The following is a 14,077-nucleotide window of genomic DNA, read 5'->3' on the forward strand; positions in this document are numbered from 1 at the left end:
CCCACATAAATCTTCCTTGGGTTCTACAATCATTTTTTAGAATGCAAGAGGTCCTGAGAGCAAAAAGCTTGAGAACCATGACTGTAATTGTGGAACTATATGATGATTTACTCTTCTGTTCCACTACTGCTGAGCATTTGCATCTTTTCCAGTCCTGGGCAATTATGAATGCTACTTCTATGAACAGGTCTTTTGATGAACATATGAACCTATTTCTGTTGGCTATATATATCTAGCAGTGGAATTGCTGGAACACAGAGTGTATATTTAGTTTCTAGTAGATACCCCCAGACAGTTTTCCAGAATGTCTGCACCAGTTTATAGACCACCAACACTTGATAAGTTTCAGTTGGTCTACATTCTCAGCAACGAGAAGTGTTGTTTGTCTTTATCATTCCAGCTCTTCTGTTGATCAGGTAGTGGTATTATGTCAAGGTTTTAATTTGCATTTCTTGGAGGACAAATGAAATTGAACTCTTTTATATATGTATATTGACTTTTTAAATATTGTTTTGTAGATTGTTCAGTTATGCTATATATTTTTCTACTGGGTTGTCTATATTTTATTGATTTGTAGGCATGTTTTCCTGAAATGTTTTTCTTCTACATCTAGTGAAATGATGTCTCTCTCTGTCTCTTTTTTGCCAATGTGTGTTACACTGATTGATTTTTAAGAACTAAACCACCCTTGAAAATCTGTATTAACTCTACCTGCTCATGATATATATCCATTTTTATATATTGCTGGATTTGATTTGCTAATTCTTCAAAAGGCTTTTGCATCTATGTTCATGAGAGAAGAGAGAAAGTAGTCTATAATTTTCCTTTTTTTTTTGGGTAACGTTCTTTGTAATCAAGGTTATGCTGGCTTCTTAAAATGAGTTGTAAAATATTCCCTTTTTTCTATTCTCAGGAAAATGTTGTACAACATTGGTGTTATTTCTCCCTTAAACATTAGAAAGAATTTACTCATTAAGTCATCCAGTTTAGGATTTTCTTTTCTTTTCTTTTCTTTTTTGCCAGTTATATTGAGATACAATTGACATGTAATATTGCATTAGTTTAAGATGTATAACATAATTTGACATATGAATGTATCATAAAATGATTTCCACAATAAGTTAATTAACATCCATCACCTCACATAGTTACAAATCTCTATTCTTGAAGTGAAAACTTAAGTTCTACTCTCTCAGCAAGTTTCAAACATACAGTACAGTACTGTTAACTATAGTCATCATGTTGTACAAGATATTCCCAGAACTTATTTACCTTCTAAGTGGGAGTTTGTACCTTTTGATCACCTACACCCATTTCCCGACCCCCCCATTTCCACCTCCAGCAACCATCAATCTGTTTTTTCTTATGGGTTTGTTTTTTTTTAGATTCCACATACAAGTGAGATCATACAGTATTTGTCCTTCTCTACCTGACTCATTTCACTTACCATAATGCCTTCAACTTCAAGGTACATCCATGTGGTCACAAATGGTAGGATTTCAGGACATCTGGGTGGCTCAGTCTGCTAAGTGTCTGCCTTCAGCTTAGGTCATGCATGATCTCAGGGTCCTGGGATCGAGTCCCACATCTGGCTTCTTGCTCAGCAGGGAGTCTGCTTCTCTCTCTGCCTGCTGCTCCCCCTGCTTGTGTGCATGCACACTCTCTCTCTCTGACAAATAAATAAATAAAATCTTAAAATGGTAGGATTTCCTTTTATCATGGATGAATAATATTCATATCTATCACAACTTCTTCACCCATTCATCCATTGGATGAATTCTTAGGTTGTTTCCACGTCTTGGCTATTGTGAATAATCCTGCAAATAGGGTGCATATATATCTGCAAGATATTGATTTCATTTCCTTTGGATACATACCTAGAAGTAGAATTGCTGGATCACAGTAGAGTACTATTTTTAATTTTTTGAGGAACTTCCATTCTGTTTTCTGTAACGACTACCAATTTATATTCCCACCAACAGTGTACGAGGTTTTTGTTCATACTCTTGTCAACCCTTGTCTCTTGTCCTTTTGACAATAGCCATTATGGCAAGTGTGAGGTGATATCTCATTGTGGTTTTGATTTGCATTTCTCTGCTGATTAGTGATGTTAAGCACCTTTCTGTGTACCTGTTGGCCATTTGTATGTCTTCTTTGGAAAAATGTCTATTCAGAGCCTCTGCCCATTTTTTCTTAATATTTTATTTATTTGAGAGAGATTGTGGGTGAGCGCGATGCACACACACACGTGAGAGAGAGAGAGAGAAAAAGAGAGAGAGAAAGAGAGAGGGAGAGCAGGAGCAGGGACAGAGGGAGAGGGAGAAGCAGACTCCCTGCTGAGCAGGGATCCCGATGTGGGGCTTGATTCCAGGACTCTGGGATCATGACCTGAGCTGAAGGCAGACTTTTTTTTTTTTTTGAGAATCATGATTTTTATTCCTCTTTTTTAAGTTCAAACATTGTATAAGAAAAATGAAACAAACTCATAAAACTATTCAATCTCTATGAAATCTTTCTTTTCAGTTCACATTTACTGCTTTGTAACATATTTTATTTCTAATTCATGTAATGTCAGTGATACATATATAAGCAATAGTTTTGAACTCACAAAAAAATCAGATAATGATATCTACTATTTACCTAGCATTTTAATATTTATTAGGACTTTGTTCAAATGTTCCACTCTTTTGATTCAAAGGAGTAATATAGTCAAGCAGATGTTACCAAAATGCCAATGTAAAGTGATTGAAACCAGGCCTCAGCTGGCTCAAGGCCAAATAAGATATGAGAAATGTTGAGCCATTCCATAACTATATTTTCCATTTTCCTACAACATATATCCCAGATCCAGGTATTTTTCCACACACAAAAAATTAATTATCCCTTTTCCTACTCATCATTGGGTTTCCATCTGGAGACTGGAATCTGTACAATAAAGAGTAAGAATTCAAATGATCTTTTTCTTTATTTGGTTTATATTTAGGGACTATTTCTTAAGTTCCAGTCACTGTGAATATAGTCTGTAGTTATCTACATCTTATAGTAGAGAAAAACAGGCTGACAAAATTTCACTTGGCCAAGACCTGCTGCTGGTCAATGGCAAACCTAGAGACACATGTAGGCACTTGGCCACCTGTGTTCTTATCATGAAGCACCCCATTGTCTCCCATTATCTCTGCTGCCATATGTACCTGGTTTCATCACACCAAACTTCTTTGTCACCAGGTAGAGGAAGATAAGGGCAGAACCCTCTGACACTGAGGAGATCAGAGTCAAATGTGAACCATTAAGATTAAGATGTTCATATTTCATGCTTGTGCTGTCATTTGGTGGGTTTGAGTATAAAATTTCCCAAATCTGAGACAAAATTCTGGGACTTCTCCCACCTCCAGCAGAACACCAGAGTGTTCCCAAACTGAGCAGTACATTAGAATTTCTTGGGTGTGAAGGCAGACTCTTAACCAACTGAGCTACCCAGGCACCCCTCTGCCCATATTTTAATCAGATTTTTTGGTCTTCAGTTGCATGAGTTCTTTATATATTTTGGATATTAACCCCTTATAAGATAGACGATTTGCAAATATTTCCCCCCCATTCTGTGGTTTTCTTTATAAGAAGATTTTAAATAACAGAGTCAGTGTTTTAGTAGATATCAGACTATTCAAATCTATTTCTTCATCTGTCTGTTTTAATAAACTGGTTCTTTGAGGAAATTATTTTATCAGCATTATCAAATGTATTTGTACAAAGTTCTTCATAACATCCTCCTTTTTACCTTTTTGATGTTTATGAGATCTGTAGTGATATCTTTTATTACTGATATTGATAATTTGTATTTTTTACCTTAATATATTTTTAGTTTGAAACGTTTTCAAGCTTACAAAAGGTTACAATAATAATAACAGGATTCCCTTATGTTCTTCGCTCAGATTCTTTGTTATTGTCCCACATTTGTCCGCCCCCCACTCTTTTCCTCTGCTCACAAACACACACACACACACAACTTTTCTCGGAAATGATGCCCCAGCTGTAAAAATACTTCAGTATGAGAACACTCAAAATAAGACGCTTTCTACTTTGCCACCATACCACCTTCCTAATCCGGAAATCAATATAAATATAACACTGTCATCCAATTCACAAACTCTATCCAGATTTTACTACCTACCCAAACAGAATCCTCTATGTGTTCCAGAATGCTCTGTGCATGTGTGTTATATTTAGTCATCATGTTTTATCAAGCTCCTTTGATCTGCAACAGTTCCTTTCTTCCTCTTTTATCTTTGACAATCTAAAAGAGTTCAGCTCTTTCATTCTACCTGGTGACTTTCAAACCTAGTCTATCTGATATTTTCACAAGGCCAATTCCATGGAAAATCATGGAATTAATGCTGTGCTCTCATGGCAGTCTGAATAATGTGCCCCCAAAGATGTCCATATCCCAATCCCCAGAACCTATAAATATGTAACTTTACAAAGGAATTCGCAGAAGTGTAGAGACATTTGGTACCCTGAGGCACTTAACTTCAGTAGGCACATCAATGTAATCAATCACGGGTAAGCTGATTAAGTGTGATACCACTTAATCATTCCACAAATTACTAGCATCCCATTTACCATGGCCAGAAGCTCAGCACTGAGTTCAAGCCCAAGGAGGTCACCAAATCAATTTCAAAATTCCATATTTGAGGGACCATTTCCGGGGACAATCTTGGTTTCAACTTCTGATTCAGTCGGGGTCTTGGAGGGTAAAAATTACAAGTAACTTTAAAAGTCTGACTATAATATGAAGAACTCCTAATTACATATCAAAGTGTTTACTGGGTATATTTAAAGGCAAAATAAAGGGAACCTTAAAAAAATAGCACTGAGGTAGAAACTGTAGGAAGCATCTATTTCCTCTAGGAGTGGGATCTCAAGGGAATATGGTTGGAATGATTAAACTTAAAGCTTGGGTAAGAAGTGCCATGGGCTACAGCCCACACCTCTGAGGAGGGACACTGCTCTGTGTGCTGGTGTCTCTGGGTGGCATGGAGAGACACTTGGGACTTGGACCAAGACCTCTGAGGGGCAAGCCTGTCTCACGAATCTATCCTGGTTTCTGAGCTGCACTCCCACCCTAGTAAATATGCTCAATGTGTTGGCCACAGAATGTTCTGTGACTTGACTTTCCCGAGAAGCAAATACCAATCATGTGTACAAAGAACAGCTAAACTGCACAATTACTGTCTTCTTATCAACAATAGGAAAATGATTGCAGATGGTACTGCATTCTATGCGATTTGTGACTTTTTCAAGATGATTGCTGGCACATCCAGCTGAAAATAGAGTTTCAAGCAATTAGGGTTTTGTTGTTATCTGTGCTTAATTCTCCTGGGAGAGAAAACTAAATGAACTGCTTGCTTACCCGTGACTGCCCTTCCAGGCCAAAAATTGTTTTGCTTTCTTCATCCACTTCAGTTTTTTTCTTTTTAATCATCATTATAAACACTGGGCATGTATGTTAGTGATGTGAGTGGGAAGGGAGCAGGGGCGACAGTCCTATGCCATAACCAGAATAGACCACTCTCACTGACTCCCCCACTGGCAGCCTGGTCTGTGCCATCAAAAGCTCTCACTTGAATTAATGATTTAGGCTAAATATTCTCCATTTCTACACACTTTCAGTGTCCCTTTTTATCTGTTGTTAATGCAGCCACCCGAGTCATCATGCTGTGTTAAAAGCTAGGTCAAAGTACGGTCACTTCTCTGCTCAAAACATCCTGATGACTTCCGGTCTTTGCAAGGAAGGCACCGCTGGGGTAGTCGGCTTCAAGCCCACGCAAGACTTCCCGGCTTCCCACCATCCACAGGCTCAGTGACTGCTACCTTGGTGAGCTCACTTTCAGCTCTTCTGTCCTCTCTCCCTCTGTCTCAGCCACAGAACCTCTAGCACCTGCGAGCATCTGGCCTTGCAGCTCCCTCTCCTGCAATGCACTCCCCATCTGCATGGCTTTCCTCCACAACCTCCTTCAGAGTTTTACTGAAATACGGTCTTTCCTTAGTGGGACTTTCTCTGCCATTCTAATTAAAATTTCAACACAGGCACAGAACTTCTGTCCTTACCCGCTTTCTCCTCTGAGCCTTCCATGAAGATCTGGGCTCCATGAAGGCAGGGATTTCCATCTCTTTGTTCACTGCGAAATCCCCAGCCTCTTCTCCATGTTGGGCTCATAGGTCATGAACAAATAATTATCATGTTAATAGTTAGACAAATGAATGATGTACAGTAAATCTGGGCTTCCCATCTAATCATCATCTGACCGGAAGTTGAGTCTTTTCATGTCTTTGTACCTGAGCTCATTCCTCCATAAAATAAAGGTCATGATATTCCCACCTAATTCATTGCTCTTTTACCATTGATAGTGAATTTCTGTTTACAAAGACCTTCAAGTTTCTGAATAAAAAGCATTGAAACATGAGATATTTGTTTTTAGAGGTAAAACTGAAAACAGCTTTTGTCCAGGGGTCAGAAGACCGGGATCTAAGGCAGGGATGAGTCACCTGGGCACCACTTTCTACTTCATGTTAACATAATCTTGACTTCCCTTCCTACCTCCTAAGATTGCTGTGAACCTGGGGGAGCATGAAACGTAATAAGTATGCAATAAATATTAGTTTCCTTTTTCCTTATTCTATCAGTCAGGCCAAAAACAGAAAGAAAGCTATAATGTTAATGCTGATAGTATTAATAGGAGCTATTATTATATGGTCTCTGAGTGGTTAATTTAATTCTAAAATGCCAATGTTTCAGTGGTGTTAGTCCCACATGGACTATTTAGCTTCACTAAGTTTTGTCACTATTGACCCCACAAATACCCTGCTTATACAGGACTATCAGTGCATGTGAATCCATACCTTTCTTATACTACTTTAAGAGCAAGAAAGTTCAGTATCTGATAATGGTTGATTCAGTGACACTGTACTGTCACAAAATTATCTTTCGCCATTAATTATCTCTATAATGGATAAAAGACTTATAAGACCTTATCATTGACCTTCAGGAGCTCCTGCTATATTGGGTTATATAAAAAGAAGTGCACAATACTTGAACTAGTTAGGAGAGAGGCTGATAATTTGATTATTTCTACACAGGTTTCTCTGTGTCATGTAACAGTCATAGCAGGATCTGTTCGTCAGGAGTCCTCCGGAAATACCCATAGAGACTCACACCTCACAGGAAATTCAACCCCATTTATAATAATTTTCCCATTATCGATAAGATGACAACTCTGACCTTTATATGGACTTCGTACAAGTTATTGGCATGTGTTTCACTGGCAAATCCAGTCAGGAAACATTTTCTGGCCGGTACAGCAGGGCAGAGGGAGTGAGAGACATGGCAGGGACGTCGGGAGCTGCGATTGACCAGAGGGACAGGCGAAAAGGATAAAAATATCATCTAAAGCAATCTTTCCAGCATCTTTCTCTCTCTCTCATATTAAATCATAGCAAGTAGTTTTGAAGACATTTACCTCTTGGGGGCCCTGACCACCATAATCATCCTATGCATTTGCAGTGTTTAAAAATTCATAAAATATCTTTCCACATGTTTATGTCATTAGAGCTGCAAGAAATCTGTGCAGTAACTAAAGTGGTTATTTTTCCCATTTGATAGACAAGAAGACAGGTGTGGGGCTGAGCATCGGCTTGATGAAGTCTGTGTCCTGAGGAAAGACAGAGCCTGTGTTCAAGTAACAAAGGACTGGGAGGAAGGATGCTTTGGAGGAGTAGCTCTGGGAGAACCTCAGTTCTTGTGGTCCCCGAATGTAATCTCTTGGGAAAAACCACTCTGCCTGGAGAATGTAACAATAGTAAAGCAAACATTGTTCCGGGAATAAAGGTTGGGTCTATTTTTAGTCCAGTGGTATGCACAAGGCTACAGTTAAGTCTGAAGGAATGTGTTTTGTATGATGAAGAATAAACTGAACTTATTTGGTGCTGATTTCTTTTATGCACGCCCTTGCGCTAGAGTCCCTCAGAGCCTTTATGCTTATTAGGGCTCTGTTATTTTGTGCACTGGGAAGAAACAAATGGTAGACTTAAACAAAGGCAATATGGAAAATTTTTCTCTTCAGTGTTAAATTTGGTGCTTTACACGCACTTGGGGAGGACTCAGGATTTGCACTTCTCCTGGTTGCTGCTGGGGGCAGAAGCAGAATACTTCCCCCACTGAGGTAGTTGCTACCACCCAACAGGTGTGGGGTTCAAACTTAAGGGCGAAATCAGAGGTTGAAATGCAGAGAAGGTTTTTATTTTTTTTTTATTTTTTATTTTTTTAAAGATTTTATTTATTTATTTGAGAGAGAGAGAACGAGAGATAGAGAGCATGAGAGGGAAGAGGGTCAGAGGGAGAAGCAGACTCCCTGCTGAGCAGGGAGCCCGATGTGGGACTCGATCCCGGGACTCCAGGATCATGACCTGAGCCGAAGGCAGTCGCCTAACCAACTGAGCCACCCAGGCGCCCCCAGAGAACGTTTTTAAAAATGAGAGTTATGGGACCTAATTCTAGACCCACTCTTCCTGCTAACTGTGCATCCTTGAATGATTAAGTTACCTTCCCAGGCTCCATTTGTTTTGTTTTGTTTTGTTTTGTTTTGTTTTCCTGTAAAATGGGGGTGAGGAGACAGTGGACGCAGTAGCTGCCTGGTTTGAGATGCACCACTGTAATTCCCTGATAAGTTGTTTTGTGGAAAACCTACAGGCTAATGTCTGGTCAGTTTGTCCAAAATGTAAAGTAGGAACAGTTCTCAGAGGCACCTATTTGCTCTGAGCAGACACACAGCCTTGGTATCCCTTCATTCACTGAGCATACTTAGTGAAAGTTTCCTGTGTCTTCTGAGGAAAATAATATATGTCTGAACTATTTCTGGTATTGTCTTCTCCAAACTGGTAAGAGTGAGTTAAAAAAAAAAAATGCTATCTTCTCCTCCAGACATCTGCTGACATCTGATGGGGGGAATTATAACAAACACACCTATTGACCATGGCTACAAGTGTGAATGGCTGCCACTACAGTAGGCATAACCACACATGGGTTCTGCATTATTCCATGCTCAAATCTTCTGATGGCTTTGCTTCACAGTCAGAAAACAATAAAATTAAGATTCAAAGTCCTTACCTTCTTAACAAAGGGGGGGAAATCGGAGGGGGAGATGAACCATGAGAGACCATGGACTCTGAGGAACAAATTGAGGGTTTTAGAGGGAAGGGGGTGGGGGGATGGGTTAGCCTGGTGATGGGTGTTAATGAGGGCACGTTCTGCATGGAGCACTGGGTGTTATATGCAAACAATGAATCATGGAACACTACATCAAAAACTAATGATGTAATGTATGGTGACTAACATAATATAATAGAAGAGAATATGATAGCTTTGAACATATAAAACTTAAAAAAAAAAGTCCTTACCTTCTTGTATATGTCACTCCTACAAACTAATAATATAATTGGCAATAAGGAAGATTGTCTACGAAGAAAGTTATAAAAATGACGAATATGGGGCACCTGGGTGGCTCAGTCGGTTAAAAGCAGACTCAATTTTGGCTCAGGTCGTGATCTCAGGGTGGTGAGAATGAGCCCCACATCAGCCTCCATGCTGGGTGTGGAGCCTGCTTAAGACTCTCTCTCCCGGGCGCCTGGGTGGCTCAGTTGGCTAAGCGACTGCCTTCAGCTCAGGTCATGATCCTGGAGTCCTGGGATCGAGTCCCACATCGGGCTCCCTGCTCAGCAGGGAGTCTGCTTCTCCCTCTGACCCTCTTCCCTCTCGTGCTCTCTCTCATTCTCTCTCTCTCAAATAAATAAATAAAATCTTAAAAAAAAAAAAAGACTCTCTCTCCCTCTTCCTCTGCCCTTCCCCCCTGCTCGTGCTCGCTCTCTCTCTTAAAAAAAAAAAAGTCAATAAGTGCATGAAAAAGTGCATGAAAATGCACATTAAAACCCAGATAATTCAGTGCACCCACTGTAATGGCTGAAATGAAAACAAACTGACACCAAATGTTGGCGAGGATATGGAAGAATCAGAATTCTTGTATGTTGCTGAAGGGAAAGAAGAATGGTACAACTACTTTAGAAAACTGCTTAGCAGTTTTGTTTCATTTAAAGTAAAAAAGACACTTACCCTATGACCTACCAATTCCACTTTTAAGAATTTATCCAAGAGCAATGAAAAGATATGTTAATACAGTAACTTGTACACAGTAATATCCAGAAACTGGAAATAATTCAAATGAATACCAATGAAAACAGATAAATAACTGTTGTTATGTTCATACATTGAGATACTAATTAATCAGGAGTAAAAAAAGAACAGACTAATAAACATGCAGTAACATGGATAAATTTCAAAAATATTTTGAGCAAGAAAAGCCTTACTGAAAGAATATGTACTCCATGATTCCACTCATATGAAGTTCTAGAATGGGTGAAACTAATCTGTGGTAGAGAAAAATTAGACTGTGTGCTTCAGGAGGCAGGGTGGAGATTGACTGGAAGTAGGTAGGAAGGAACTTTTAGGGGTAATGGAAACATTCTTTTTATTTTTTTAAAAACTTATTTTATTTTTTGACAGAGAGAGAGTGGGGGAGGGGCAGAGAGGGAGAGGGAGAGAGAATCTCAGGCAGTCTCCATGGGGAGAGCTCAATGTGGGGCTCGATCCCAGGACATTGAGATCATGACCTGAGCCAAGATCAAGAGCTGGACCCTCAACTGAGTGAGCACCCAGGTACCCTGGTAACAGAAACATTCTATATCCTATCTGAGATGGTGGTTACATGGGTGAATATATTTATCAAAATTTATCTAATTCTCTACCTAAGATCTGTACATTTCACTGTATCTAAATTGAACCTCAACTAAAAAAAGAATCTGTGCCAGGATTCAACATGATTTTCTCTTGGCTACCTCTCTGGTCTCATATCCTACCACTTGGCTTCTAGCTCTCAGTGCCCGAGGCACCATGCCCTTCTTGGTCCTCAGACCCACCAAATATACCCATTCTTTGCACTTGCTGTTGGCTTCCCAAATATCTTCAGGGCTTGCTTCCTTGCTTTTTTCAGGTTTCTGCTTTCCTTCATCAGGTGAGAGGCCCCTGACCAATGTCTTCAAAATATCTGTTCCTCCCCTCATCCCAGATGCTATATGACTTTACTTTGTTTTTCTTCTATAATGCCAGATAGTATATTGTGTAATTTGTGTATTTCCTTCTCAGACTAGAATGCAAGTGTAATGATGGCAGGAATTTTGTTGTTGTTCATCACTGTATCCCTGGTACTTAAAACAATGTCTGGCACAGAACAGGCCTTCAGTAAATACTTGTTGAGTGAATGGAGAATGAATACTTCCATGGCTTGACTTGGAAATATATCATCTTCTGGTCTAAACATTCCCAAAAGACTCTCTTCCATTGCTTTAAAATCTTTTTCTGCAGGACTATATCTTTCCTCTCTGCAACTGTGTCCCCTGCCTGCAGCATTTAGGATTAAATTGTGTTTTTTTATGTGATAAAGTTGTTCCTCTAATCCACATTTCAGACTTATAGTTTTGCTGGTTTACTGTCCTTTCCAGGCACATATGGATCATATATTTGCAACTCAGGACCATGAAGCATGTCTTCTGTCATTTTTTGAATTCAGATAGCATAAGCTTGAATCAGATCATTAAGTTGTTGATCCGATTCATTTGCTAAATTAAAATGACTGAAAAGGGGCACCTGGGTCACTCAGTTGGTTAAGTCTCTACCTTTAGCTCAGGTCATGATCTCAAGGTCCTGGGATTGAGTCCCGTGTTTGAACTGAATCTCTTCATTGTGTAGAAAGATCCTTCTTGACAAATAATCTGTCCTTATAACTTTATAGACGAGTTCTATAAAAGTTTTGACCTAAACATCTAAGTTAGTGGCTCCATGAAGACAGACAGGTAATGGATCAAACATGGCATATTGCTTAAATACATCAGAAAAAATATTTGCATTTTGGGCATATCACGGCATAAATACATTGTGTGCTCTGTTAAAATGAGGTTGTTATAGTAATGGATAACATTAGTGAATGTTTGACTTGACATAACCAACATTTTCTGAACATGTGGTGAGCATTAGGCAAGACATGATGGATATAAAATTAACCAGATCTTGTTTCCGAGCTTGAAAGGAACACAGGTGGAAGAGAGACATGAAATAAGACAGACACACACGCAACTGAGTATTTTACTTGAAGTCAGACTTTGAAATGTACCTACACCACAGGTAGCCAACGATCAGAAAATGCAAAGGCAGATTCTACCTTAAATGTTTTATCTGAGTCTTAAAAGATATTTAAGACTTAAGACAGGTGAGGCCATTTCAGGTGGAAGGGACATCGTCACAAATGAAGGTGAACAGGCCGGAAATTGCATGTATACTAGTGGGATGTGGTAGCCCTACTGTGAGAAGAATTTCGAATTGGAGGAAAAATGTGATGAGATGTAAGGCTGGAAAATTAAATGGAGGGAAAGCTGATGGAGGGCAAGGAGTTCAGACTTGATCGCATTTCCTGTAGGGAGCCACTAACACTTTCTGAGGGCAGTAGTGACATGGTCAGAACTTTGTAATAAACAGTTGCCTCTGTAAAGTCATGTGGGAAGGAAAGGGAAAGGCACTCTACAGTTAGCTGCAGATACTATGAATGGTGATATTTCCACTGTGTGTTACCAAATGTTCTATACTCAAAAGAGCAGAGACACATTTGTATGGGTGCCTTTATATATAGGAGGAGGAGTTTACACACACACACACACACACACCACATTGGTTTGGCAGAGAATAAGCAAATCTGAGAGGTAGAATATTACAGTGGTCCAGAACCTGGGCTTTAAATCAGACAAAAGCCTGGCTCCTTTAATAGCTGTATAACTTTGCTGAAGATACTTAAACTCTCTAATACAAAACGGAGTTAAAGACATTTACTTTATAGTTTGTTAAGCAGTGAATATAATAACTTATTTGAAGGATTTAATGTAGGTTCTGGTCTATTGTAAGTACACAGAAGCTGGGAGCTAACAATACTTCTGTTCCATTTTCACTGTTGTTGCCAATGAGAGACCTACCCCAGGTCAACGAGTATTTTGGTAAGAGCACTCATCAGAAGCAGCCTGAGGTCTACAGAATCAGGAAGATAAGGTCCATGGTCTCCATGATGATGGTTTTACAGTTTTAATAAAACAAGACCCACACACTGAACACCCAATCCTCCAGTCTGTTCTGAGTTTAATTCCCAGAAATTACTCCAGTGAGTAAACACTTGCTACTTCTCCTGCAGCCTCACTATGGACTTACTAATTCATTCTGCTGCTCTTATTCAGGGATGATCTTCAAAGCATTTAACACAGCAGAGTTTATCAAACATATTGTTCCTGATTGCTTGAAGTTTATCCTATAACAGCTTCTCTGACTCAGTGAAAAAGCCACAGAGATTACAAGTGATTTTTAAACAGATTAAAAAAAAAAAACAACTGTAGCAGATACAATAATATTTACAACACATGAAAAATAAAGCAAATTAAAGAACTCAGAAAAGATGTTGAGGGTAATTTGTTCTCAATTCTGGTTGTTGACTTACTGCATGCTTGGTGCCAGAGAGGAAATAACCAAACCTATTCACTGAAAACAGTAATCCATGGGAGCAAAACTGAAGAATGAAGAATCATGGAGCTCAGCATAACACAGAATCATCCAGAAAGTTTAATTAATCAGAAGGCTTTCATTATAGCAGCTCATCTGCAACAAGTCCTATGACATGGATGTTGAAGGAAGAATTGTCCCAGCCTCCAACGTAGTTGGGAAGGACCCGGTTCCATAATAAACATCTGGCGTCCTGCCCCCTAACTGTCTTTCCTCTTTTTATACCCCATACCCCTCAGGTACCATGCTCTCTATTCACCCATCTACTTGTTGACTTCTAAGCACCCTTGCCCAGAATTTCTCTTTTCCCTTATGATAAATTACAGGAATAATTCTTACAGAGTTTCTCAAAACTCCCAACTTTTCCAAGGAGGGTCTGAG

Source organism: Eumetopias jubatus, unplaced genomic scaffold (genome assembly GCF_037043125.1).
Source record: "Eumetopias jubatus isolate StellerSeaLion01/CBP00866 unplaced genomic scaffold, mEumJub1_p1.0 scaffold_12, whole genome shotgun sequence".
NCBI classification, from domain to species: domain Eukaryota; kingdom Metazoa; phylum Chordata; class Mammalia; order Carnivora; family Otariidae; genus Eumetopias; species Eumetopias jubatus.